The sequence below is a fragment of the Thalassophryne amazonica genome, chromosome 16 (genome assembly GCF_902500255.1).
Source record: "Thalassophryne amazonica chromosome 16, fThaAma1.1, whole genome shotgun sequence".
NCBI lineage: Eukaryota > Metazoa > Chordata > Actinopteri > Batrachoidiformes > Batrachoididae > Thalassophryne > Thalassophryne amazonica.
In genome coordinates, this window is record NC_047118.1 from 26,829,714 (window position 1) to 26,856,213 (window position 26,500).

Below are 26,500 nucleotides of genomic sequence, written 5' to 3' on the forward strand. Positions count from 1 at the left end.
ACCTCGTAGTACCATATTACCCCATTAGAGCGCTTCGCTCTCAGACTGCGGGCTTACTTGTAGTTCCTAGGGTTTGTAAGAGTAGAATGGGAGGCAGAGCCTTCAGCTTTCAGGCTCCTCTCCTGTGGAACCAGCTCCCAATTCAGATCAGGGAGACAGATACCCTCTCTACTTTTAAGATTAGGCTTAAAACTTTCCTTTTCGCTAAGGCTTATAGTTAGGGCTGGATCGGGTGACCCTGGACCATCCCTTGGTTATGCTGCTTTAGACGTAGATTGTGGGGGGGTTCCCATGATGCACTGTTTCTTTCTCTTTTTGCTCCGTATGCATCACTCTGTATTTAATCATTAGTGATCGATCTCTGCCCCCCTTCACGGCATGTCTTTTTCCTGTTTTTTTCCCTCAGCTCCAACCAGTCTCAGCAGAAGACTGCCCCTCCCTGAGCCTGGTTCTGCTGGAGGTTTCTTCCTGTTAAAAGGGAGTTTTTCCTTCCCACTGTTGCCAAGTGCTTGCTCATAGGGGGTCGTTTTGACCGTTGGGGTTTTTCATAATTATTGTATGGCCTTGCCTTACAATATGGAGCGCCTTGGGGCAACTGTTTGTTGTGATTTGGCGCTATATAAGAAAAAAGTTGATTGATTGATTGATTTGCTGATGATACAACTGTGTTTTTGTAGTGGGGATCATTTGGGACAGGTTTTGGACATTATGGAGAGAGAACTACAGACGTTTAAGGAATGGTTTTATTTAAACAAATTGTCGCTTCACTTTGGTAAAACAAAGTGTATCATATTTCGAAATAAACCCAGGAGCTTATCGAAATTTACTAGTACATGATATTGTATGATATTTTCATGATATTGAAACTGAACATGCAAATGAAAGTAAATTTCTTGGGCTCTTTATTGACAACAATCTTAGTTGGAAAACACATATACATTATGTTAAATCTAAAATGTCAAAGATCATTGCCATTTTGTATAAAGCACAAGACTTCCTCTCCCAACACTCATTAGTTACCTTACATCATCCATTACTTGCTCCATACATGACCTACTGTATTGAAGTTTGGGGAACCACCTAGAAAACAAATACAAATCCTATATTTTTACTTCAAAAGAAAGTTATACGACCTTATTGTGAGCAAACTAATCCTTTGTTTGTCTGTTAGCATATTTTGAATTTTGGGACTTGATTGATTTCATCATAATACAAATTATGTTTAAAGTAAAAAAAAAAAGGGAATCCAGTTATAATTTGTGAAGAACATTGTTATTTCAGAAATCAAAGATTAGAACTACCGTAAAAGTCATTGTAATTCTGTTAAAGGTGTAAATATTGTAAATATTGTAAATAAGTAAAAAGTAAAAACGTTTCTTGTTGTTTTGGATCTGTGTGTGCCGAGTAAATTAATTAATTCATATAACACAATAACACAACACAACTGACGAAGAAAAGAAATCACAAAACCAAAACCCATATCCGGAAACTACACAATGCAGCAACTAACGTGGAAATCAGAAATGCACAGAGTGTACAAACAAACATGAAAACAGACCAAAATATGAAGACAATCAAAACACAAACCCACAACAAGAACTAAACAATAACCAAAAGCTAAATCAAGAACTCAAGCAGAAATGTGACATGGAACTCAAAAATTAAATATGGCGCAAACCAGGGGAACAAGAGGTGAACAGGTGGACAGGGTACTAGATGATGAAACACAGTGGACTGATGACAGAGACACATCAAGGACATAGATCAAGGATGAAACACAAGGGGGATGTGCATGGATGACCGACAAAGACAAACAACAAAAGGCAAACCATTAAGACAGACCGGGGACAAGAAACAGACATGAACCGAGAGGGAGCAAGCAAGCACACACACACACACACACACACACACACACACACACACACACACACACACACACACACACACACACACACACACACACACACACACACACACAAACATCCTTAAAGACGCTGTCATGGGCGAAGCAGGTTTTCGGTACAACTTAAGTGGATGAAGCAACACTTAAACCCCTGTCACACATAGCAAGAATGTGGAGGAACCAGCCCAACACGGAAAATATTGGCATAATCTGACGCAGTCTAGAGGAAAAGAGGCGTGGTCAGCAGTGTCAGAACGCATCTGGAGTACCTCGTCCACACCTGCACAATGGCATCCAAAGCACATGTAGACAACAGGTGGATGAGAGAGACATAAAAACCGCTGCAGACTGTCCGATGTCCAAACGTCTGGATGGCAAACACGAGACCAGACTGGGAGCGAGCGCTGTGGTCCTCATACGCATGTGCCAGTGAGGGGTGGGGTGGACATTATTGTACCTGGCAAGTGCAGGTCATACTGGCAGGCATACTGTGCCAGATCCATCTCGAGGTTCCCGCAAATCGTTTCAGATCCCGTTTTCCCACCATCAGAATATGAAACACATGATGGTCCTCAGACTGCAAATGGATCACCATTGGATAGGTGTCCCATCTCAATGGCGCCCGGAGGGTTTTGTTTCACACTCGGGGCTGCTGGTGGATTTTGACCAACTATGTGGACTCTCGCAGATGGCTGTCAGAATGTTTTGGAACAGAAATCCAACACTTTTCAGATGTGCACTGATTCTCTCACGCTATTCTACATGTTTCCGGTTATGTGTGATGGGGGTATTACCATCCAGCCTCAGTGTATCATGGCTGACACCAAAGTATGGTGGCCACCCAGAGTGGTAGTTGTAGCCAGGCAGGGGTCAACATTTAAAAATGTTGCAATCATATTGCAAACTATACCTGATCATAAAGATTCCAAAAAGGTATATTTTGGACTATCTGTGACCGAATGTTCTGGAGTTATAGGTTAAAAGCAGTATAAAAAATGCTTTGTGCTGGGGCAAAAGTTAAAGTTGCTCCAATTATACAAATTGGTTGAGTTAATAGGATTTTTAAAAGGAGCAGTTTGCACCATCTGTCATGTTTAGTTATGTTTAATCACATGCAATAGAATCTGATGGACAATGACCTTGTTTGACCTTTACTTTGGATACCAAACATTCAACACATTCAAAACTATTCCATTAATTACCCCTTTAACACAACCAATAATTTGCATCACTTTAACCAAAACTGGACCAACTTTAACTTTGAATTCCTATTCTGACCTTTGTCACTATTTTTGCTGTTTTTACCCAATAACTCCAGAACATTCAGTCACAGATTGTCCAACCTATACCTTTTTGGAATCTTTATGCTCAGTTATACTTTTAAATATGATTGAAGCATTTTAAAAATTTGACCCCTGTGTAATTATTCATTGACCCCTACCTGGCTACAGCTGTCACCCTGGATGGCCACCATACAATGTGTAGGCCGTGGTACACTGAGGCTGAACTGTAAATGTTCTTCAGTCCCCTTAAGTGGTACTGATGAGGTCAAATTGTTTGCTGGCTCGTGGACTAAATTCATTCTGAAAGACAATAAAACATTTTCCACATGTGGTTCCTCTTCAGAGTAAATTTCTCCGTGCTGAGTTTATAAGTCTCTGCTTCCTTTAATGCATTTGCACCATGAGAATAGGGATCCAAAAGTCAGTGACACTTTGATCTCTGTGTTTTTTTCTTTGCTTTGTGATGCTCGAGTCTCTATTTTTGCTTTTTAGTATGATTTTGATAAACCATCTGCTCCTGTGACAGTTCCGAGCAGAGTGTCGAGAAGTGGAGCACAGATTCTCACAGATGCTGCTGTCAGACGTCCAGCCGGAGAGCCTGAGACACGGGTGTGTGTGTGTGTGTGTGTGTGCACTAAGTGTATAAAATACTTCCTCTGTTGTGTGTACAAAAATTCATCCAACATTTATCATGAAAAGTTGGTAAAATACCTACAATATTACAATTTTAAAAATGCAGTTGGTAAACTGCTGATACATCAGTAAAAATATGACAACACACTGATTCTTCAATGCTTTTTGAACATTCTTAAGGACCCCTTCACACATAGTACGAATAAGTACAACTCAGGGCGAATCACGGCAGAACAGCTCATATGAGTGAAACCTGAAAACATCGAGCCGACGGGCAGGCGTGAACAATGCTGCTACAACGGTTTCATGCATGTGGGAACACAGTGCGAGCCAAATCGTGCAGCTGCTGTGAAAAAAAAAAATGCCATTCATGGGATTCGAGCCTGCACTTTTCAAAAGCTCTGATTGCCAGTCAGAAACTTTACCACTGAGCTACCATCACTGTCCTGTAAAAGGTGCGGGAAAATACCTAATATCAAGGAGGACATGGACGTATTTTAAAAAAAACACACACCATATAAAAACACCACATTTTATTGAATCCTTCTTATCAAGTGGACAATACAGGTATGATCCATCTGTTCCTCTATAGATGACCCTTGGTCACAGACGTGCAGTCATGAAATGACATGAATGAGTAGCAGTGTGCTCTTATCCTGTCCACATCTGCTAGTGGTGTGTCCAGCTGGCCCTGCACTCGTGTCCTGAACGACATGCATGTCTTGTGAATGGCGCGCTGTCAATGTGACAGGTAGCCTGTCAATGTGCGCACCGTGCATGTGCTCACTGCAGCCTGTTGGAACAGTGATATATGTTTTTATGTATGTCCACGTGAGGACAGCAAGCACACACATGCACGTCGCAGTGGATAGTTATTAGTTCATCTCCGTCCAAACACGGTACGTGTTCCTCAGCTGGGACGTCCAGAACCACAGATCTCCACACACCCTGTCAGTTCAGCACACACACCAAGAATGTCACTGTGTCTGTTTGCAAAGCCACACTCGTGGTGGCAGCCACACTCGTGGTGGCACTTAGACAAATTTCACATCCAACTTGACAATGATTGTCTGCAGACTGTTGTTAATAGTGTGAATGGCCACACATTTTCTAAGTGCCAAGCGAGCCGTGTTAGATGTGCATGTGTGTCACCTGGAATTTGGCCAACACCTGCTGTGAGAGGGTTCGATGGGTTCGCACAGCACACACACTACCTTTCAGTCACTGGTGTGCGCAAATAGTTGTAGCAACAGGTGAATGAGGCGTTGGAGACAGCTACGATTTTACACGTTTTGCATATGATTCCTGCTTCATGCACACTTTATGTGCAATTCAACCAAATTTGTAATATGTGTGAAGGGGCCCTAAGAGTTTTCCTTTTGATGCTACTAGTGTATTGAGATTTACGGTGTGTCCATTTTTCTGGTGAATTTCTGTTTGTGTTTTGCTCAGTCAGAGTTCAGGATGGAATATACAAAAAAAGAGGAGAAGAGAAGAAAAAAGAGAAGAGGAAAATCTGGGTCCAGGGGTGTTTTTCTGCTGTTTTTTCCTGCCTGTGTAACCTTTTAGCTCAAACATCATCAACATTAATATCTGAGAAATAATCCAATTTATATGAAATAGCAGAATGGAAATAATGGAGATACTGGTGGTAGAAGAAGAATCAAGAACCAAGAGACTTTATTTTCCATTTGTACATGCACATACAGTTCGGGCACATAGTAACTCGTGCAAAGCTCACGGGTCAATCAGAGAAACCGCGAAAGAAACAACAATAGAATAAATACACCAACAGTCGGTAAGAAAAATTCAATAAAATAAAACACCATAGTTAATAACAAAATCCAGTCACTGTGTCCTTATTTCGTGTTTGCCTTCAGCCTGACTTTGGCAGGAATGAAGTGTGTTCTGTGAACGATGATGCTGTCTGCTCTGCTTCTTGGAGCGATAATTTGTTGGAATTGAAGCATTGTTTAAATTTATGTAATTCTTTCTCCATCATGTCCAGGAGCTGTCCCAAATAATCCCCACTACAAAACACAGTTGTATCATCACCAAATAAAGTACAACTTGCACACTTGGAAATCAAACATATATCATTAATATACAAAAGAAACATCAATGGCCCAAGGACTGAACCCTGGGGCACCCCACAAGTAATCTTCAAGAATTCAGAATTTGTCCCATCAATGTGGACACAATTTCAATTTATTTTCATTTATATTGCGCCAAATCACAACAGAGTTGCCTCAAGGCGCTTCACACAGTAAGGTCTAACCTTACCATCCCCCAGAGCAACAGTGGTAAAAAAATTCCCTCTGATGAAGAAACCTCAAGCAGACCAGACTCAAAGGGGTGACCCTCTGCTTCCATGCTACAGACACAAATTACAGAACAATTCACAAAAGGAATATACAAGAAATGCTGTTGGTGCACAGGACAGGATGGTCTCCAGCACAAATACCACACCCATCTCTGGATGGAGCTGCACCTTAAACAGAGAGAAAAATAGAAGCAGGCATCAGAAAGACAATAAATACAGTATAACTTGTCAGCATTAATCAACAAGAAAAACAGGAAATACTAAGGTGATCGCCGGCCACTAGCCCTAAACTTCACTAAAAGACCCAGAATTTAGGTAAAGTTGAGGCTGCGACACGTTCCGTTTCCAGTGGTGGGCACTCTTCCGATAACCGATAATTATCAAAGATAAAGTTTTCATTATCTGATTATCTTTTCAAATAACTTTGAAAACCATTATCGGATTAATTATCTTCCGATAACTTTTAGACCATTAACGTGGTAAACAAAGGTGAACAGCTGCGTAGTTCTACCCTCTACAAACAGAGAAGAGCTGGTTCTAGAAGGAACCGCTCTATTCTCTACAGTCAAAGGAGAACTGGTCACAAAACACACACAAACATTTCTTTTAACCCATACTGATATGTGGCCAGTATCACCCAAGTCATCCAGAGGCATACATTTTTAACTTATGGTTCAAATTTTAACCAAATTTATTTCGGACAAGTTATTTAAATTAACGTCACTTCTGAAGTGTTATAAAGTGAAAATATCAGATATATGTTTTAGCTTTAAAGTAATGCGCTAATTTTTAAGGTTTTAGTGTGGACATGCTGTACCCAGTAGTGCATTATGGGTAGGATAGGGTAATGTCAGTATGGTAATCTCAGTACATTCAAGACAGGAGAATGCATTTGAGACACTCTGATCAGGACAACAGCATTAAACTCTAGTGCCTAAAACTCTCGTGAATATATTGTCTGGGTTTATAGACATTTTTTTGCGTTTGCTTTTATTAAATTCCACGCATCTTAAATGTAGCAGAGTAGCAGACACAGGTTATCTGGAATTTTGTTTTGGCAAGTTTTCAAGGTCTCTACTGCCATCTCCTGGCCAATAGTGTTCATGGCAGTGCTCAGACTCAAGCTGGGCAGATACTGTACTACAGAACCACACGGTGTAAAAGTTCAGAGCGCCCGATTTATGTTCTCACACGCATTGTACATTCAAAAACCACACGTTGGACTCGTGTTTCCAGAAGCAAAACGTAAACAGATGCTTTTTTTCAAACTTAATTTACAAAGACTCTCGATAGGAGACATCAAAGTTAAAACAAACAAACAAACAAAAAAGAATTACAAGACAACTCTGCGGTGTTTGCACAGGCACAAGAATATCAAACAGGTTTGATTTTCATCTGACCATACAATTGGCAATCAGGAGGTGGTCGTGAGATGTTAAACGCAGCTTGTTACTATACTAAATGATGCAGGACGCGCGATTAAACTGAAACTCGGTGCGATCCAAAAAATTCTCACACAAATGAAAAATCAGCTAAAAAAGGGCCAAAACGTGCACGTTGACACTGGTTATATCAGATGGTTATCTAATTACAACTTGAGTTTTTTTTTTTTTTTTTTGAAAATGCCTTTTTTTTTTTTACAAACAAAAAATGGCATATTTTACAAAAGCACATTTATCTGTAAATACCAACACACGACACACCTCACATTAACGTGTTGGTTTACATAGAATTAATCAACCAATCAGTGTAGCGGATGCACATTTTACCCAGAATGCCATCTGTCTGTGTTTGTTACAGAACTTCAGAATTATTGCATTATTCAACATTAAAAGATATGTTATATCTTAACTTTGCACAAATGACATTAACAGAGTTATTCTATCAGTATTCATTTTATTTATACACCAAACCATAAGTCAGCAGGGCTTTATTTTCCAAGACCTCAGCCTGATGGCAGCACGGTGATTGGGCAGAGTTGAGTTTTCTGGTTTCTCTCAGTGGTGTCTGTGCTGGAAGCCATGTAGTAACCTGGAGTCTCCAGCAGGGGGCAGGATGCTGAAAGACAGAAGTGCTGATTCATTGTTTGGGTCTGTTGTCAAAGTGACTGCAGTGTTAAAACTCAAAATCAGCTTGTTAGTAGTTGCAATTATACTGGAGACAATACTAGAATTTATTGGTTATATGTAACTTCTGATACAGTTTTGGGTGGTTTATCATTTTATCTTTATCGAAGATAACTTTTCAGTTATCTGATTATCTGTTACTGAAGTTAATTTTTTGGTTATCTGTGCCCACAACTGTCCATTTCCTAATAAAATGAATTTAAAGAGTAAAAAGCGTAGAACTATACTATGCCAGTATTCTAGCCATACGAAAGGGAAATAAGTGCGTCTTAAGTCTGGACTTGGAAGTCTCCACAGAATCTGACTGGTTTATTGACGCAGGGAGATCATAGACATAGACAGGATGGGACGAATCTTTGCTATATTTCACAGGTGGAAGAAATCAGTCCTCGCAATATTTCTAATGTGGAGGTCAAAGGACAATGTAGGATCAAAAATTACCCCAAGGTTCCTCACTTTGTCAGTGTGATGTCTGACACATGAGCCTAGGTTGTTTGTGTTTGTCTTTTTTGTTTTATGACTAATCAGACTGTGAACATGGTTGGACAAAGGCTGACCGCACAGGTTTAAGAACTCCTGGCCACACCTGTGCTAATTGACAGACAGAAACAAAGGCAAAGATGCAGCCAGAGGAGAAGACATCAACCGTTCTGTTAAATGAAGATTCTGTTGGAAGATGTATGCAGATACGGTTTCCAGCCATGGTCCCTGGAGGGGGGTGTTTCTCCTGGGCCAGGTTTGTGTGGTCGCCGGGAGGCTTCCCGTGAGGGTGGGGTGCTGTTGTGGCTGGCGTGCCTGGCTGGCTTTTGTTGGTCTTCTGTTTCTGTCTTTTGGTTTTCCTTCCAGGTGGTGCGCATTTGGGACTGAGTGGCTGTGTGGCTGAGTTACCAGGACCTCACCCTGATCACCTGAGGCTGATCAGGTGCGGCTCGTCAGGACCCACAGCTGTGGTGCATCTACACGGATTGGAACATGGTGGCATTTAAGTCTGGAGTACACAGTGTGTATTTGCCAGAGACTCGACCTTGTGACCAGACGGGTGAGATCGTCGTCTCGAGAGCCATCTCATTATCAGTGGATGCAGAGAACGTCCAGGTTTGATGCATGGTCTGTGAAAGAGGAGAGGGTGAGGTCTCACGCTCGTCAGCACACTTCCTGAGGTACGTTAGGTTTTGTGACTAACATTTGTACAGTCAGTAAATGTGGTGTCCCTCACACCTTATTATATTGAGCTGTTATGTTAGTCGTTTTAATCAGCTTCCACTGCAGTGAGTTTGTGAACAGGGTGTCCCATGCCTGCAGGGTGGGAAGCTGATTAGTAATTAAGCCAGGAAGTGTTTGCTGTTTGTACACCTTTGAGCGGTCTCTCTGTGTGTGGAGTGTGGACTCACATGATGATTTCTTCATTCACAGACTCGGTTTGTCGCGGCCACCTGGGGGGTGTCGGCGGGGTCCTTGGGTCCGAACTGGTTCTGGCTCCGTACTGTTAGTGCTGCTGGGAGCGCACCGTAATCCACCACGCCAGACCGCGCACTCTTTTGTTATATTTATCACATCACTGTTATGTTTATTAAACTCTGTTATCCTTTGTACCGTGCTCTGCTTATTTTATACTGGGTCCTTCAAACACTGGTCGGTTCTCCGGGCTGCGTCCGACACAGAACAGGTTTAACTATACAATCAATTAAATGGAAAACATATCAAAATTGTCACTATCACTTGATTTTTTCCCCTTACTTTTATGAACTATGTCAATAATTCCTTTTTCATCCATTCCTTTAATGAACATTGAATCCAGAACTGTTTAAATTGTTTTACTGTGATCCAAAGAGCACATTTTAGAAGGTACAATTGAATTTGCTAAATTTTTACCCTCATTAACAAAATAACCATTAAAATTATCTGCTTTTTTTCAGTATTTGTATAAAAATAAGCAGGATATTCTTTAACAACTTTTATTTATTATTTATGGTTTCATTTAAAAACTTCCAAGTACTCTTATTTGTTTTATTTTTTCTAATAAATAAATATACAAGGTCTGTTAGAAAAGTATCCAACCTTTTTATTTTTTTGCAAAAACCATATGGATTTGAATCACATGTGATTGCATCATCCAAGCTTGAACCTTCGTGCGCATGCGTGAGTTTTTTCACGCCTGTCGGTTGCTTTGTGCCATGCGGCCCCCGTCCCGACGGGCAAATTTCTCCACACGTCTGTCTCAATGTGCCGAAAAAGTGCTGATGTCCATGTCTTCTGCAATTTCTGTGGAAGTCAGATGACGTCCCAGATCAACAAAGCCTTCAGTTTGAAAATGAACGGCACATTCCACTGTTACAGGAGTTTTTGTCATGGAAAGAGGAGTGGAGAAATTTGTGCATCGGGACGGAGCCGCATGGCGCAAAGCAACACCATGATGAAGCCTCACAGGACATGTCCTGGCATGTCCAGCTCATTCACAATTTCTTGGATAGTCACACGACTGAAAAGCCACCAAAAGCTGTCTGAAAGCCATCTGAAAGCCGTCCTGTGAGACCAACACGGAGGTGCTTTTGTCCGCGCCATGAGCGGCTCCGTGGCGCATCCCTCCACTTCTCTTTCCATGACAAAAACTCCTGTAACAGTGGAATGTGCCGAAAAAGTGGTGATGTCCACGTCTTCCGCCATTTCTGTGGAAGTCAGACGACATCCCGGATCAACAAAGGCGATCGTTGCTCGGAGTGCGCCGTGCTCTCAGACACTGTGGGCGGTCTTTAAACCAGCTGGAGCACTCCTTAATCTGTGTAATCCGCATAAAATCGTCCCTGAAAGCCATCTGAATTTTCCGAATGGTGTCCACCTGGAGGTCTCTCACAGTTTCTGGAAAAATTTGATGCAGCAAAGCTCCAAATCCTTCAGACATTTTATTTGCAATAAAAATCCGATGAGAGGGGTGGACCACTGCTCACACAAATCCTGCTCACAGCAGGAGTGTAATTGTTCTGAATAAAATTCAGTGTGGGCACACACACACACACACACACACACACACACACACACACACACACACACACACACACACACACACACACACACACACACACACACACACACACAAACTTTTGTGTTTTTCATCTTTATTCCATTTGACAGGGTACCAAATAAACTATCCCTGCATGTCTCCACTTCATTTCCATCATCTGTAGCTTGCACCTGGTATAATTTTGTTTTCTGTGTTCATGATGACTGATCTGACGGAGGGGAAATCCCAGCTCCCAGGGCCAATTTGCATGAATTTGCATATTTAAATAGGGGCATAGAAAAGGAGGAGCTTGGTATGTTTGCATGTGCACTCAGTTCTATGTTCAGTGGGAGGTACTAACGGAACATGCTTGGATCCATCTGGATATTTTGTGTGTATGACAGTTTCTGGGTTTTCGCGTACGCCATGTTTCAGTTGGAAATCTACGCAAGTCTTTGTACATGAGGCCCTGGTGATTGTGGTTGTAACTACAACCAGATCAGCCTTCAGCCGTTTGATGTGAGTGGACTTTAGCGGGATTCCCATGTGATCAGATTTGCCAAAATGGGGTTTGGGCTCAGCCATGTACACATCTCTGGTGTTACAACAGTAATGATCAAGAGAACAGTTTCCTCTAGTAAGAAAAGTCACAAACTGATACAGTTTTTTCAAATGTTTCCTCAGATTGCAGTAATTAACATCCACAATGATGAAAGTACCGTCTGGATACATGTTTTCATGCTCACTGATCACGTTATGCAGCATCTTCAGTGCCGCCTCCTAGTTGGCTATTGGGGGGGTTAGGGTGGTCCATAAAAATGGTCAAAATTTTTTTTTCAAAAAACTTCAAGTCTCACCCTCTAAATTTGTTGTACCTAACATAAAAACACATCATGTACAATTTCATAAAACTCTAATAGTTTTTACTGGTAGCACACAGTCCTTAAAGATTTTGCTCGCAATAACTTTGTCATATAGTATGGTCATTTCCAGATATTTCCAAATTATTTCTGTCAGTTTAATATTGATATGTCAGGACAGAAATTATGGCAATACATTGGAAAATCAAATCTTTTCATATCCCATAAAATAGTTAACACTAAAACATGAATTGTGAGATGCAGTTCTTCTCATACATGTATCATGCTCCTACAATACCTACATACTGGGGTAGTGAAGATTTTGTAACAATCAAACATTGCATTTTCATTTTATTGATGAAATACTGTTTCATTATTGATAAATTTAAATAAGTCTATGCTTTATATATTTCCACATATATTTTGATCTAGCTCCAAACAATAATATTCTTTATGCCTTGCAGTACTTAATATTCAAAACTGTATGAATCAGCACAAGAACCAATTATACAGCTGTGTAACATAAGAGAACATCCTTTACATGATAATGATATTTAAGTTGCTTGCATCATGACCAAGACTTGCTGCCGTTTCAGTCAGAATATAGGTGGCACTTCTGTCTGTTGTTTTGGTCCTATCCAATGCTGCTGCAAGTCCTGGTGTTACAACAGCTTTAATTTTACTGGCTTTTTGTGGCACTGGCATAACAAATTCTTCATCTGGACTTTCTGTGTTCTCTTCACTCTGGCTGGAGACAGTGTCAGGTAGTGAGACATTAGATGGTCCAGGCTCCTCCAGTTTCTCTTTGTATTTTGCTTCTGCAGCTTTCCTTTTTTCTGCTCTTTGTTCTTTGGCAGTTTGTATTTTATCTATGCCTGTCATGCATCCTCTACCTTTCTCTCGTTGAGCAAGTAGGAACTGTCTGTTATCTTCAAACTTTATCATTGTTAGGACATCCTGATGTCCTAACAATGATGAAGTCCTTCAAAGATTCACAAAACACTGTTTCATCTTTCTTCTGCTTGTCTGTATTGCGATTCTTGGTCTTTTTCAAGGTTTTCCATTTTCCGAACACCTTTTCTAACTTTGTGATCAGATGCTGCTTTGCCCTCAGTGGGATTCTAGCTCTCTCCCAAAAATGAATTGCCATGTCTATAGAGGTCACAGCAGCATCATGGACAGTTTTCTTCAAATCAGTGTGTTTGAAGAAAAATACCTTGAGTATTTGCCCATTTGAGGGCAATTTGTTTCCCTTTATTTCAGTCGGTGGAACCAATAAGGTATACAAATGCTCTACTTCTAGTAGTAGCTGACATGTTTTGCTGAAGTTTCCAGTTAATGGTTAAGCATGTTAAGTCAGCAAGTGTCTCTTTTTACATTTATCTCATGTTAGATTCACCATCACCAAAGATCTGAAAGAAAAGAAGCTGTGAATTGAAGCAAAATTTTCAGCTTGTAGCCTAAAATAACATTTTTGAAAGTATGTTGTGAGAAATATTTAAACCCAGGTATAGTTTTAAATTGAATATAAAATTATACTTTAGTTACACTCAGGTGGTTAACTTCTATCCTCTTTATAAGTGATGTGATTAGATACTGGATAATGGATAACCTATTGCACGGGCACTCGGGCAGCGATAATTGATATATTTACAACCTTCAGCTATGATGTGCTACCTCTAAATAGTAATGTATGACAAAAATATTTGGCAGGCTTTCTTTTTTCCCAAAGCATCATAAAATGAAGGGGTGAGAGTAATGAATTTCCATCTGTTATTTTTTTTAACCACCCTAGGGGGGGTACACAACACCGACAGTGATGCATTGCAGTTCTCAGGGTAAATCAAACAGTCCACACTTTAAAGTCAGATATTCCACATCCTCAGAGCAGAGGTGCAAAATATCTTCACAGTCTGTGCACCAGGACTGCATAAAGAGTATGGCTGCACCTCCTCCGCGGGTCTTCCTGCGCTCCACTGCATTGCGGCCCGCCCTGAAGATAGTGTAGCCTTCCGGAGTTATGGGCTTGTTTGGTGTCTTTTCTCCCAGCTGTGTTTCACAGTCTTCTGCTTGGATATTCGTGTGTGCAACTTGTCCATTTCATTTGCAAACAGAGTAGCTCAGGAAAGGAGTCCAGTACGCTAGAGCCAAAGATTAAACTCTGGCTTCCCTCTTTCAGCCGTATCAGGGTCACACAGTCATACATAATGTTTGCTATGGTTGCTGCTTTAACATGTACAAAAAAACAAAGGAAAGCAGTAAGAACAGAAAAACTCTGTGATGTCACACATGGGGGCGCCATCTAGAGAATTTGGATACTCAACAGCCAGTGCTTTGAAATCAAGAAGCTGGTTTGTCAGATCCATCTCACTATCAGCTTGTCAAGATGAAAAAATAAATAAACTTGAGTGTGCAGCAGCGTGGAATTTCAGAAGATTTGGGATTTTAGTGAAAACCACCAAATTATAATAAAGATGTCAGAATGTTTCTGTGAAGGCTTTCAGTTGTCCAGGTGGTTTCCATAGTAGAGAAGCTTGACTCTTCAACTGGATTGGGTTGCTTGACGCGAGGATGTTTTGCGAAACTAAACTAAAGATGTCAGAATATCATCAGTACCACTGACTGCATTGTAGCTCTGCATGGACTCAGTGCTTCTTTCTGCTGACTCAGCTGCTCTTTGCGACACCTGATAATTCTCAGAATCCCCAACAAGTTGCTGGACATCATAACCGGCCTGTACACAGGTAACGTAAGCAGCACACGGCACACGGGAAGAATCTCTGATTCCTTGCCAGAGTATGCTGGCGTTCCTCAGGGCTGTGTTCTGGTTCCTGCATTACGTACGTGGACTGTGCATTTGGTAGGGTACTAGAAACTGGCAGATTTGCTGATGAGAAAAGGTTTGGTAACCTTGATTTCTCAGATGATAATGTGATCAAGTCAAGTCAAATCTGGGAGGATGCACGAGTGCTGCACGTCCATGAAACTACATCACGGCCTTGGGTCCTGGATGGCAACCACCCAGGCAGACACCTTCCTCACCTCTCAAAACTAACCAACAGCTTGTGGCATCCGTTGGGACTTCTGGTCCTAAACACTTGTATGCCTGTGCATGGGATCACACACAGAATAATCCATCACATGGGCAAACTGTCGATGCTGACACTCCCTCAGAATGGAAATAACACCCCTTATCGGTGACATTCCCAAGGTCGCGGCTTTTCTGCATTGATTTCCACAAAACAAACTGCTGTGCACCCTACTGATGTTTTGATCAGAACCGGTGGAGCAGGAGAGTGAGCGTGAAGTGGAATTAATTTGACCAGAGAGCGGAGCGACATATGTGAAACTGTCTGGGGCATCACCTTATCTCTCGCTCCACTTTCACACATAGGTGCCACCCCAGACCCGCCCACACCGTGTGTCTGAAACATGACCGATCCAAAATGCATCTGTGTGTTTTTCACCTTGAAACACGCCGCAAGTGTCATGTCGGACACGTGAAGCACATGCAGCAGAGTATTTAACCTTTTAAATTGTGTTTTGTTTTTGGTGTCTTTCTGTCATGCTCAGTTCTGATCGGGGTTATTGTTTTAATTTTTTTCCTCTTCGTTTGACCCACCTTCTGCCCCAGTTCTGTTTTATTAGTTATCATGTGTTTATTCTCCGTTCTATTTTGCTTTGTCACTTTGGTTCTTTGCTACTTTTCATTCTTTAGCCATTGTCCAGTTCCATTCTAGTTCTGCCAGATTGTGTTTTCATTGTTTATCATTTAGTTGTCATCTGTTAATTTTTCCTGTGTGCATTTCTGTCTTCTGTTCTTTAATATCACATTTTGCTTTTGGTTTATAATATAGTCTTCACTTGTTGATTTTGTTATCCGGTTATCTTTATTGTATTATTCAGTCATTTGTTAGTTTTGTCTTTGTGTTTATGTTCTTATTTTTTCCCTGATCAGTTCTCATGTTCTTGCCTGGTTCACTGTTATATTTTATTCTGTCTTCTGTTTAACCTGGTTCATAGTTTCCTGTTTCACTCCATGCCCTGCACCTGCCATTATGTCTCTCACATCTGTTTGTATTGTCACGTCACTTCACCAGCTCTGTGCCCTCCTCCCACACTTTGATCCAGTCTGCTTTGTGTTTTCATTTACTCCCGCTCTTGCACTAGCCCACATGTCTTTGTCTATTGCATCACTCCACTTTATGCACTCTCTTTCTCACTATCTTGCCCCATCCATATTCTTTGTTCACCAGCCACACCCCCTTTCTAGATCCTTCTCCTCAAGTGCACCTTGTTAACAACTGCTTATTTAATCTCCTCCCAGCCATCACACCTTGGCCAGTTTGTTGTTGCTCTTAGCACACATTCCAGCCCTCTAGTATTCAGTCCAGATTTGTCTGCCGTGTACCAGTGTCTTGCTCTGTGTTTCTCGACCGGGCCTTTTGCCTCAGCCCTGATGTCAGTATTTGCTCGTGCCTCAGACCCCTGCCTGGATATGACTGCGTTTTTGCCTTATCCTGTCTGTACCTCTGCTCCGCTCCCTGACAACCTATGTACCGAACCTCAGCCTGGAATAAACACAACTACTTTTACTCCAAAGCCTGGTCTGGGAGTTTGTATTGTGGGTCCACCCTCTCCGGGTGCTGGGCTTCCACCGGGCCTGACACTTTCTAAGAAAGTCATTTTGTATTTATCAGTGTTTGTGTTGTTGTTTTCATTGATCTGCTCATGAATAAAACACTTCATATTATTATCTAAATTCTCAGATCTTTGTTGGGTTCTACGTGTGTTTCTTCCTCGTTTTTATTCCTGTGTGTTTCGGCTCCGTTGACTTGAGAAAATGTTACTGATTCAGACACGAGGCTCGGTGTAGTCATCGCTGATGTCCTGACAGACCCACTGGTTTCTGTCCATCACACACAGCAGAACAGCTCCAGCATCCACTGTTTCCAGCCGTGGCATGGATTTCTCCGGCTGTCAGTGAGCCAGCGCCGCCAGCCATAACTTATTTATGATTTCCTCCCTACGGAGGGAGATGAACATGAGAAGCCATCACTGGAGCCCTGAGGCTCAGAATCAAACATCAAACCTGTCTAAATACGTCTGACTGACGTGTAGACTCTTCTCACTCTCAGGTAAAACATGGATTTGCACGTCTGGGCGCTGTGTCCACAGGTAGCGAGCAGGAACGCCTTGTTGCCTCAAAGCTTTGGTGATTTGCGACTGCAGACAGTCCAGCTGTCGATTTGCCTCAGCAGCAAAGGAAAAACCAAATCGACTGTGTTGGTTTATTCATTCATATTCTGCCAGTTATCTGGGTCTGGGTCATAGTGGCAGCAGACCATGCAGCTCCTCCCACACTTCCCCATGTTCAGTGAAGTCCTCCAACTGTTGTGGTTGTTACAAATTATTTAAGAATTACAGAAATATGCTCAGTGCTGCAGAGAGTCTTTAGATGCCATCAGATCTGTGACCCAACACAGTCCTGTCTGTAACACAATGTGTGCATGTGCATACACGCACGTGTGTGTGTGCATATGTGCTGTTTAACTGATGACTCCCAAATAATTGAATTTCCCAAAAATGATGGTGGGCAATGAACCTAAAATTTTACTTTGATAGCCCCTCATCCACTAAAAATAAACAAGTAACTGTGACAATGCTAACTGCTAACTTTAATTTTATTAATTTATGTTTGGCTTGGGGTTATTTCAGGGAATGGATGGGGAGGGGGGCGAGATTGAAAGCCCTGAAAATCAGACAAGAACTGAAATTTCAGTATGTTGTTGCATAAACATGAACATTTCCAAGAGGCTTTTGCATGCTAAGTTCAGAAAATGATCACCTTTTATGTCCATAAAAAATTAATAAATGAACCTAAACATTTTCATCGAACCTTCTGGTGCAGAAGCTCCAACAGTGACAAGCATTTAAGGAATAAACCTGTTGTGTATGATGATTTGCAGACGTTAATGTTTGATTTTACGGTTGCAAATTTTTTTTAGCACGAAAGTCAAAGATTTTAAGCATGTTGAAAATTTTTACAGGAGCCCAACGAACATCAGTGTTGCCTGACTGACGTCCACTTAGCACAGTCTGGTGGACATTAGTCAGCTCTTCAGTCTCCATCGGGCTAATCGGCAGAGTGCTAATGGTCCATCAGCATCAAAGCAAACTTGAGCAGACAGAAGTTACAGAAGAAAAATGTCAAAACGTAATAGAACAAAATTGTGACGATTAACTGGGTCAAGTTGGCGTGACTTTAAATTTGAAAAGCCACGTTTGTTTGTGCTGTTTGAAAAAGAGGTGACCAGAGGGCATTGCAGCACAAAGACTTCATCAGTGTGAGTAAATACACTCGGTGAGATCACATCTGATATCAGTTAATCCAAACATGGCGAATCAATAGAAACGGGAAGTACCTTAAGAGATTTAAGATAGTCATCTCTGTTTGACATGGCCACAGGTTGTTACCGTCACGCTACAGCCTCATGTTCAAAATGGGCGGGTTTACAAGTAAGTGCTTTGACGAGTGTCGCACGTTGTGTCTGGGAGATGTGTTTGTTCTTTAAGTTTGAAGAGCAGCCCCATCAAATCCTGTTCCCGGAGGACGCTCAGGTGCCGGTGTGTGGACACGAGCAGATGCTCAAGTCATTCCTGAGTGCTGATAAGAAGGAGACTGAATAATGGCCTGCTGTCCTCATGCCTGCGTGTCACTCTCATGCTGGTAGACAGCAGGGGACAGGCAATCAGCGCTCAGTCTCTGGGCCTCTGCAAGGACAAAAACATCCCAAACCAGGAATGTGGGTGCATTTAAAGACAGGAGGATGATGGGATACATTTACATCTGCCCAACTGGAGCCTACGCATGTACATGTCATACAGCTTCCTTCAGTTTGTCATGAATATTTATCACGCTTCTCATAAAAACATGATGAAACCTGCGTTATTCCTGTTGCACTTCAAGACAGATTAAATCCGTTGTCACTGCACTGATACATTTTGCAGACAGGATTGAAGGATTCAACTTCTCTGTAGCAGAAACCAGACGTTGGGGAGCACGAGAGACCAAAATTATTCTGTTCAGCAAAATAACTTCTTTCTCTGCGGAAAAATACCTTCCGGCCTCTCATTGGATGGTGGTTGTTTTTCAGTTTAATATTTCTACAAGTAGAATGATATACAGTAACTTTAATCAAACATACATGGATCACATACTCCAAATGTTTTAGCTGTGAAAAACTTTTAAAGTTTATCAATTTAAAGTTTTTAAGGTTACCAGTTTTTGGAGTTCTGTTAACTTATTTGGGTTCACAATTTCACTATTTCAAATAACTAAATAAATAAATAAAATAAAAAACAGGAAAAACGTTACAAATAAAATTTATTGCAGGCGCTTGTATTCAAAATCTCAGATTATTTTCTATTTTCTTCAAGATGGATATTGATAAAGTGATGGAAATGGCACAAAATGGCTATGATGGGTTAACTGTGTCATTTAATCCCATTTCATACATTTTTACAGATACAGATTCTTTATTGTCATTGTAACCTGTACAGTTAAAGGTCAGGTGCAGCCTTTCAGTGCAAATATAAACCTGAGTAAACCACACGCAGACTTAAAAGGTCTGGAGAAGAAAACAAAAATAAACATAAAATTTAACCAAATGAAAAAGGTACATATGTCCAGAGGGCAAAATAATAATAATAAAAAAATTATAAGTATATAGTAGCAAAAAGTGATTGTATATAAAAAAGAGAAATGTATGGATATTTCAGTGGCAGTGGATATTGCACATAAACAAATATCTCACTCACTTCAAGTGTGTCATGTGACCTGGCTGTTTGGTTCCAGGAGCATTCAAAGCGCTAACAGCAGTTGGGTAGAAACTGTTTTTCAGTCTATTTGTTCTTGTTTTAATGACCCTGTACCGTCTGCCTAAAGGTGCACAGTGTACCATTACATAATATTTTTCAGTCTGTGTTAAGGCTGGATTGACCAGTGCACATTTCATTCAAGTCAGTCCTTTGATTCGTACCTGGGTTAGCAACTCTCGCTCAGTCAATGGCTTGTCAAGTCAGTGGGTTTGGCCATTTAACATATAACTGTTTCGAAAATTGGGTTAGTGGGTTAATTTGCCACCAGGTAATGTGTTCTGATTGCAGAGCAGGAGATAAGGAGCAGACGTGCTCCCTGTCTGTGTCCTTGGACAAGACAGTCAGTCTTGGCTGGGGGAGTAACCTGAGTCGAACTGATGTCCTACGTTGGGGGAGTCATAGTCTGCAGATAATCATCAGCACCAGTGGGCCACAGGGACACAAGCTGTTCGGTTAGTAATTTTAATAAATCATGTGTAACTTTGTATTTGTGGTTTGTGTATGGTGATGAGCACCACAGTGAAAATTTGGCAGCAACTGCAGGTGCTTACAGAAGTCACTGTCCCAAAAGTGTTCAGGCCCAAATATTTGACTGGAGTCCATGAATAAAACTAAAAACAACAATTCCTCATGTCCCAGCCGCTAATACTGTGTCCTTTACTGCAACAACCCACCGTGTACTGAGGTCTGCTGCAGGTGTTTGCTGATCGATGCTGCAAAAGTTCAAGCCGTGTCTCACGATAGACAGGCCACATGGAGTTAGACTGTTCAAGATTCAGGGACAAGAAAGTCTTGTTTTGTTGGGGACGATCCAAAAAGGGTTTGCTGTCGACACCACAACAATGCTGTTCAGACAGATTAAAACCATGAGGGTGAGAATAATGCAGTGCTCATCTACACCATGGTGAGGCAACACACACCACAGTGAGGCAACACACACCACGATGAGGCAACACACACCACGATGAGACAACACACACCACGATGAGGCAACACACACCACGATGAGACAACACACGCCACGATGAGACAACACACACCACGATGAGGCAACACACGCCACGATGAGACAACACACGCCACGATGAGACAACACACACCACGATGAGACAACACTCATCACAATGAGGCAGCACACACCACGATGAGACAACACACACCACAGTGAGGCAACACACACCACGATGAGGCAACACACACCACGATGAGACAACACACACCACGATGAGGCAACACACGCCACGATGAGACAACACACACCACGATGAGGCAACACACACCACGATGAGACAACACACGCCACGATGAGACAACACACACCACGATGAGACAACACTCATCACAATGAGGCAGCACACACCACGATGAGACAACACACACCACGATGAGGCAACACACACCACGATGAGACAACACACGCCACGATGAGACAACACACACCACGATGAGACAACACTCATCACGATGAGGCAGCACACACCACGATGAGACAACACTCATCACGATGAGGCAACACACACCACGATGAGACAACACTCGCCACGATGAGGCAACACACACCACGATGAGGCAACACACACCACGATGAGACAACACTCGCCACGATGAGGCAACACACACCATGATGAGGCAACACTCACCACGATGAGACAACACTCGCCACGATGAGGCAACACACACCATGATGAGGCAACACTCACCACGATGAGCCAACACTCATCACGATCAGGCAACACTCACCACGATGAGGCAACACTCACCACAGTCATAGTAAATCCATAAATATACAGGGATTAGAATTTGACATCATCATCTTTCTGAGATATTTTTTAGGTACTTTTGAGAACTTCATCAGAGCTAGAGACTTTAAAAATAGAACCTTAAGAGAAAAACCAGAAGACAACAGTGAAGCATACACATGAAAAATGACATCTTTAAAAAGTAATCCTGTGCATCTGTAAAGTGCCCATGGGAACAGTTTTATTGTGCACTGACAAAATGTTTTCTCATTATAGAAAGTCATTCACATCGCCATAAAGATAAAGAAACCAACAAAACAACAACAACAAAAAGCAAACACCTTTATACCTCACTATGATGCATTCCAGTAACACCGTTAAAAGTCAGGTGTAGAAATCGCAGTCAAACATTTGCTACAAAATGATTTAGCCTGTATGATATGTGGCCAGCTGCCACTGTGGCTGTTTATTTCTTATGCATAATTCATTTGAAATGCATGACCCATAATGCATTCTCAATCCATTAATGAGACAATGCTCATTATTTCTCTCTGCTTATCACACCCTCGCAACAAAACAAAATCAATCTGCGTCACCGGCTCCTGGTTAGGTCGGGAAAAAAGGCTGCGCGGAGCCCCATGTCGTCCGGCTATGTTTAAAATTCAGCAGTTCTTTTCTTTTGGAGTGAGAAACAATACAAGGTATCAGTCTGAGCGTTAAACACAGCTGCTGGGTTTGCTTGTATTTTGGGGTGCTGTTCTTTTCCACAGGTTGAATGTAGATTTAGATCAATAGCAGACAATAAGAGATGGCTGGAACCCGGACACGCGTCTCCTCTGGGCTGAGCTCATAATTAGGTTTAAGTTACATCTAAAAAATACAAAGAAAACTACTCCTCGAAACGACGACCCATCACGCCAAAGTCTGGTTGATACCAGACTGAGTTGAGTGTTTTTGTGGAAAAACGTTCATTACGGGGATATTTTTTTTATTAAGCATTCAATGGTTTTCAAAGGAGTTATTCAGCTTTAGTATGACGGAAACAAACAAACAAACAGCACAACAGTGTGTATTTTAGGGAATGAACCACACCCTGCTGGTGTCGTGACACTCTGATCCCAGTGATGCTGAATCTGTGCACAGCACAACGTACACAATCAATACACAATCACACTCTCCAGTTGTTTCCCTGCAGTTCAGTAATTACTGTCTTCAGCACCTTGTGGTTCTCTGACGTCAAGCTTTCTTCCAGTCTCCTTTTCTCTGCACACTAAATTACACATTTTTACATTTTGTCATGGTTATAAATGATTATTTTTACTAATAATGGTGACCTTTGTCGATTGTTCATGTCATGGCTACACTTTATTTCTCCACTGCATATTACAAAAAATAAACACCATGTGCTGTAACAGTTTGAGCAAACGATTCAGGGAGTGCATGTGAGGTTATCTCCTGACGGGTTTGTCTCCAGCAGAGGTCACCACAAAATATGTTGCCAAAAATTGTTTCTTAAAATTCTGTGAAGAGTATGCTGTCACAGTCCCAAAAAATGGTGAAAGACCGCTGAAGAGATGACTGAATTTGTTTTGGACAAGGTGAGTCCTTGTGCCTGTCATTGTCATTGTAAATCCCTCAGTGGCCAGGATGGTTGACTCGTGGTCAATTCCAGGACTGGGTGGTGAAATTCTACATCCCGGGTCGATCCGGAGACACCTGTGCATAGGTTTGTTTAACATGGGAATGTCGTTATACGCTGACAAACACATGGTCCTTGACAGATCCTTAGCCTGTTCCAATGGCTGGTAAAATCCCAGACGATGAGGGTCTGAGGACTTGCTGCAGCCTTTATCCTCCTTCACAATCATCAGGTTACAGCTGTTGGAGTTATTCTGTAGATACACTGTTTTATTTTATCATGCATGTTTTGTGTTGTCTGCTCTGGTAGAATGTAGTTCTCTCTGCTCTGATAAAGTGTACTGTACTGATGTGATGGGTGAAGGTTACTTAAGATATGTGACATGAAGTGTTTCTGCAAGTTGTGGTATCTCTGTGTGCACGCTAAGCTCTTTTTCAGGATATGTGAAGATGACCCAGGCAGAATGCAGCCGTAAGCGGAGCAGTGAGATAAAGAATAGAGAATTGAATGTTCCAACCACAGTGTGATTATGATACATTAGTCCTTGTGTCAGAAGAAGTGTGATTAATCGATAGATGTCTTAAACACATCTTAATCGAGCCCAAGATTAAAAAGGTTCTGAACGTCCTGAATGTATTGTGCAATCAGCGGTTCTGTGGCAACAGCTCACGCGCTATCACTCCTCCCCTTAGGAGCTGTACCGCCCATGTATGTAGGGAAGTCCTTAATAAAAAGAGCGGGAGCGCAGGCCAGACTTTAGTGTAGCTTTGGTGTACAGCCTGACTGCACTCCTCGCGAGCTAAAATTGACATTCTGTCTCACTGGTGTTTCTTGACTCTGTTTGTCTTATCAAGGTTTTAAGAATGTTTGGAGGCGAAAATACCCAACATTGACTGGAGGCTACGTCCGGGATCTCAACAACACCGGAGGTGTCCGGCGGGGGTCCAGACGAAAATCCTTGGCCAAGGTCCGATCGATTGATCGTGTCTGCAATTGTCAACCGCCGTTGGCATCGTCTGGTTGACGAGATTTTCCCGAAGAAGACAGACAGGAGGTCGAGTCAGTGAGTAGAATTTCTTTGTAACAGTACTGAGTGAGTGGTGATCAGATCACATAAACAGTTAAATTCCGCAAGCGATGGCGTAGAATCGTCTGTTAATGAAACACAGTTAAATTCTGTGAGGAGGTCGGACTCCTCTACGATGGCGAGGAACGCACGTAGTTAAATTCCGAAGGAGGGTGCGGACTCCTCTGTTTATATACGCGTACCGGTAGGGAATAAAAGTGTGATCACATAAACAGTTAAACTCCGTAAACGATGGCGTGGAATCGTCTGTTAATGTAAAGCAGTTAAACTCCGCGAGGAGGTCGGACTCCTCTACGGTAGCGAGGAACGCACGTAGTTAAATTCCGAAGGAGGGTACGGACTCCTCTGTTTTAATACGTAAAGGAAATACCGGTTAGAAATAAGTGCACAGTGAAAAGGCAGTTAAACCTCGCAGGGATGGTGGACTCCCCCAAATGCAGGACATTAGTTAAATTCCACGGGAGGGCGAGCTCCCCTGGCCTAAGAATACGCGTACGGTTATTAAAAGTGTTTCTATGTATTTGTGTAAATAAAATAACTGTGTGTGAGTGTAATAAAGGTGACTGAGTGAGAGTGTGGAGTCACTTCGACTCCCCTCTATGAAAATCTCACAGGAAAGTAAGTAGTAAGTTTTGAGAAGAAGCAAAGGCAAGGCCTTCCCGTGCCCTCCGGGGTGGCGAAAGGGAACGCACTTCTCAGAATAGTTGATTACTACCCTGTGATTGTAACAACACCAGTGGATTAGGACCCTGTAGGGGCAAAACCATCACTGGTCTAAAACGTTCTGAAAACACAAAATGGGAAAATCTAACAGTAAAAATGAGAGACCTAAGTCCCGGGACGATCTAAAAACAAAAGATTGGATATACATGAATAAAACTGATCCAAATTCAACAAAACACTTAGATAAGTGGATAAAAGATCATGGATTTGATGGACGCCTGCAGAAAGAGTCATTAACTAAACTAAAGAACAGTATTGAGAAACAGTGTGGAACAAGTGAGAAAAAAAAAAGAAAAAAGAAAAAGAAGGTCAAGGTGAAATTGTAGCATGGGAAACAGAAGTTGAGAAATGAAAGAAGGGCCTTAGAGAAGCAAAGGAAAGACAGAAAGAAACAGTAAATGATAAGAAGGAGCAGGGGAACGTGATGTTTCACAGACAAGAAGATAATGAGACAGGGCCTGCGGCTCCAAAAGTAGAAATGGTAGTAAAATTGGATACTACAAAACACAGTTAGCCAGAAGCTGAAATAAAGGAGAATAAACTCTATCCAGATTTACCACAGGGACAACCCCCATCATATGTAGACCCTACACAACACGTCATGAGAACACGATCCAAAACACTGAAATAGATGCTTTACGTACCATGGTGATGCAAAATCGCATGGTTTTAGACTTGCTTACTGGTTCACAGGGAGGAGTTTGTGTTCTGCTGAACACAACATGCTGTACTTTCATCCCAGACTCCATTCATTCAGTGGATGTGCAGGACGCATTGGAAGAGCTGAATAAACTTTGTGATGCAATGCATAAAGACACCCTAGCCGTGAACCGGTGGAATCCCTGGTCCTGGTTGACTTCAGGACCATGGTGGCAGTTACTATTGAAAATGGTGACACCAGTTATTATAGTCCTAATTCTGATTGGACTTTACATGTGGTGTGTGATCCCTTATATCAAAACAATGATTGGCAAATTGGTGTCAAATACATTTGTACAGTGTAATCTGGCTTTCCAACAAACTATGCCAAAATATCAAGCATTGAAACAGTCAGACCTTAGTGGAGAAAACTATAATGACTGTGTTGAGAATTATGATGATATTGAAAAGCTCACAACTCCAGTTCAAGCTTGAACTGTTGACGTGATGAGTTAACACACTCTTAGCCTATGAAGCTTTAGCTGAAAATGTAATAAGACAAGTGGTGTAGTCGAATAATACAGATAAACGGTTCATTTATACCAGTCAGCCGAAGTGACGTGTGGTGGTGGTGTGGAGATAATAGAATTTTTGACAGATTGCCTA